This window comes from Ahaetulla prasina, chromosome 3, assembly GCF_028640845.1.
Source record: "Ahaetulla prasina isolate Xishuangbanna chromosome 3, ASM2864084v1, whole genome shotgun sequence".
Lineage (NCBI taxonomy): Eukaryota > Metazoa > Chordata > Lepidosauria > Squamata > Colubridae > Ahaetulla > Ahaetulla prasina.
This window is the reverse complement of record NC_080541.1, coordinates 97,695,572-97,699,843: the sequence shown is the minus strand read 5'-3', so window position 1 is coordinate 97,699,843 and position 4,272 is coordinate 97,695,572.

Genomic DNA, 4,272 nt, shown 5'->3' with positions numbered 1-4,272 from the left:
GGCTAGACATATACATAGCAGAGCTCACTTCCGAGTTCGCTTTGACTTATCAAGAGGGAATTTACTATGTAGTTTAAAAAAAATCACAACCCAGCCACGAGCATAGCTAGAGTAGGAAATATAAAGCGTGTCTGCGATCTCCACCACGACATCGCCAGATATAAATCAGACTGGAATCCTTGATCTTTGCAACAACGTTGTTTTTTTTTAAAAAAAGCTTTCCTGCAAATTACAACGGTCCAATGCACGAACCTCATGTTTTCCTGGGACCGGAAAAGAATGGCATTGAACCCCACTATTAAGTATTAATACCATTATTAATTTTATAATTTATTTTTATAAATTATTATCATTATTAAAATATAAATTATTATAATTATAATAATTTGTGATTATTATAATAATTACTATTAAGTAGTAAGTTAAATAGCGTTTAGTCCAGGTTTAGAGCCTTTAAAATACCGGATTTTAGGGTTTCCTTTTCATTGGCACAACTCCTATCCCCACCCCCCCCAAGAGAAATACAAGTCAGTTTTTATTTTTATTTTATTCTATTCTACAACACAGGATGAGCGTTCCTTTTAAAGCGACCCCTTTGCAACTTTCCTCTTTTCGTGGATCTATATGATTTCCGCATTCACAGCTACCTCTTGTAACCCTCCTTCTCTGACGTCTGAGTTGCAGCTGTGCCAGCTGTTCCTGAGCCCTGTTAGGGTCGGATTTTCCCCGATATAAAGGATTTGATTTGATTTTATTTGGATTTGGGGGGCAGCTGGCACCCTCTCTTTGGCCTTGAATCGCAGCAGCTTTCTAGAACAGGGATCTCCCAGCTTGGCAACTTTAAGATTTGCTGGCTGAGGAATTCTGGGAATTGAAGTCCACAAATCTTAAAAGTTGCCAAGGTTGGAGACCCCTGCTCTAGAGACTGAGTCGGAAAGGAATTTCATTTGGAAAGGCAGCTCCTGGAGGCAGAGTCGAGCGCTAGAAAGCGTTGCCCTTTTCCTGGCAAAATTCTTTACCCGCCTCCTGGAATCCATCGCTTGACCCAGGGGTGAAATCCAACAGGTTCTGACAGGTTCTGGAGAACTGGTAGCGGAAATTTTGAGTAGTTCAGAAAACCGGCAAATACCACCTCTGCCTGGTTCCAGAGTGGGGAGGGAATGGGGATTTTGCAATATCCTTCCCCCAGGAGTGGGGAGGGAATGGGGATTTTGCAGTATCCTTCCCCTGGAGTAGGGTGGGAATGGAGATTTTGCAGTATCCTTCCTCTGCCATGCCCACCAAGCCCACCAAGCCACACCCGCCGAACCGGTAGTAAAAAAAATTGAATTCCACCACTGATGTAAACCAAGAGTATAAAACTCCCAGCAAAGTCACTCAAGATGTCAAGGCCAGCTTGCTTTGCTAAAGGGAGCTTAGCTAAAGGGAGATGGCAATAGTGTTTTTTTGGGGGGGTGGGGGGAGGATGTTGGAGGTGGAGAATCATTTTAGCAAAAACGAAAAAGCATCAATTTGTTCTGCATGGCAAGAAAGCATGCAAACCACTCTTGTATTTTACCAAGAAAGCTGCATAGAAAACTAGGTAGAAAATATAAAATTTCCTCTTTGGATGGCATTCTGCCTGCTGCTTAACCCCCTCAGGTTGGATGGTGCTCTGCCTGCCACTGTGGAAGAGCTGAGGCTCTTAGAAGGATCATAATATTTTTTATGTCAAGGCTGGATTAAAGTAATCAAGATGCCTGGTTACTGATGATGTTCTGAATAAAAAAAAATTGCAAAGAAAACAATAGTGGGAGCATAGAATGTAGGAAGCATGAACAAGGGAAAACTCAACATAGTGAAATATATGAATCAACTGCATATTGATGTTTTAGGGATCACAAGTTGACTGAATACTTCCATGCAAACAGGGCACTGTTTAGTATTCCGGTTATAAAAAACAAGGAACACCATAGCTTTCATAATTAAGAATGGTATAGCAATAGCACTTATATACCACTTCAAAGTGCTTTTACAGCCCTCTCTAAGTGGTTTACAGAGTCAGCATATTGCCCCCAACAACCTGGGTCCTCATTTTCCCTATCTCGGAAGGATGGAGTTAACCTTCAGCCTGGTGAGATTCAATCTGCCAACTTTCAGTCAGCTGGCAGTCAGCAGAAGTAGCCTGCAGTACTGCATTCTAACCACTGCACCACTGTCTATAGCAGGGGTGTCCAAACTACGGCCCGCGGGCCAACTGCGGCCCGCGGGTCAGTTTTTATTGGCCCGCAGCAAATTCTGGAAGTATAATTTAATATGGCCCTTTTAAGGCCAAGTAGGCTCATGCTCCTCCCCATGGGCGGGAATAATGAAGGAGGGGCAGAGGAGGCGGCAAGCGGAAAGAGGCTGCTGGTCGTGCCTGCCCCCAGCAGTTCTACCTCGCCTCGGGCCGCCTGGCGAGGCTCTCGCACCTCCCATGTCGGACACGCGTGGCGGCAGTGACAGCCATCGAGAAACAGGTGAGGAGGCGGCAAGCGCTGAAGAGGCTGCTGGCCGTGCCCGCCCAGCAGTTCTATCTCGCCTTCCTCGGGCAGGAATAACGAAGGGAGGGGAGGAGGCGGCGGCAAGCGCTGAAGAGGCTGCTGGCCGTGCCCGCCCAGCAGTTCTATCTCGCCTTCCTCGGGCCGCCTGGTGAGGCTCCTCGCACCTCCCATGTCGGACACGCGCGGGCGGCAGTGACAGCCATCGAGAAACAGGTGAGGAGGCGGCAAGCGCGAAGAGGCTGCTGGCCGTGCCCGGCCCAGCAGTTCTATCCTCGCCTTCCTCGGGCAGGGAATAACGAAGGGAGGGGAGGAGGCGGCAAGCGCTGAAGAGGCTGCTGGCGTGCCCGCCCAGCAGTTCTATCCTCGCCTTCCTCGGGCCGCCTGGTGAGGCTCTCGCGCCTCCACCCCTTGGGCAGGGAATAACGAAGGAGTTTCAAGTTCATACCAAATACAAAACAAAGTTAAGATTGGTGTCCAAACTTGTCTTTAAGACTTGTGGATTTCAGTTCCCAGAGTTCCTCAGCCAGCTTTGCTGGCTGAGGGACTCTGGGAGTTGAAGTCCACAAGTCTTAAGGGACCAAGTTTGACACCCTGGCCAAGATGAATGAATATGAAACATTTTCCCCTTAAATGAAGATGATATCCACATATTGTTGCTTTTAGTAGACTGACTGTATCCATCTGTATTGTAATGTCCCAGGTTTTCAGGCCTCTAATATAGTCCTAAATATTTACCACGAGTCATCAGAAATGGCAGCATTGAAGAAACGCAAGATAGCAAGTGAGTGTAGAAGATTTCAAACACGGTGGGAAAATGAATATTTCTTTAAAGAAATCAACGGAAAGTGTGTCTGTTTTATTTGCAATGAAGATGTTGCCGTGATGAAAGAGTATAATGTCCGTCGGCACTATGAGACCAAGCATCAGAGCTACGCATCGTACACAGGTGCCAAACGAGCACAGAAATTCAAGCAAATGGCAGCTAGCCTGCAAGCTCAACAACAGTTTTAATTTCGTGCTAACAAAATACAGGAAAACGCCACAGCAGCAAGCTATGAAGTCGCAAAACTTATTGCCCAGCATGGCAAACCGCTCAGACGGTGATTTCATAAAGCAGTGCCTCATCAAAGTCACAGAAGTAATGTGCCCGGAAAAGTGCAGGATTTCAACAATGTGACCTTATCCAGAAATACAGTGGTGCGGAGAATCGAGGACTTGTCAGCTAACCTGAAACTTCAGCTGAGAGAGAAAGCTTGTGCTTTTGATTTTACCGATAGCATGCGATGAGAGCACAGACGCCACAGACACCGCACAGCTTTTAATTTTTTTGCGGGGAGTCGATGATAATTTTTGCTGTACGGAGGAGCTGCTTGATATGATGAGCCTAAAAGGCGCAACGACGGGTGGAAATATTTTTGACGCTGTGTCAGAGGCAGTTGAAAAGATGGAGCTTAAATGGGACAAGCTCTGTGGAGTAACAATGGATGGAGCTCCGGCCATGACGGGTGAGCGCAAAGGAATGGCATCCATGGTGTGCGTCAAGGTAAAAGAGAGCGGAGGTGAGGCTGTTAGGATGCACTGTATAATCCACCAAGAAGCACTGTGTGCCAAGACTGTGCAGCTGGGCAATGTGATGAACACTGTTGTAAAAACTGTCAACATAATTCGAGCTAGAGGACTGTACCACAGGGAATTTCAAGCTTTCTTATCTGACGTGGATGCTGAATACGGGGATGTACTCTACCACTCT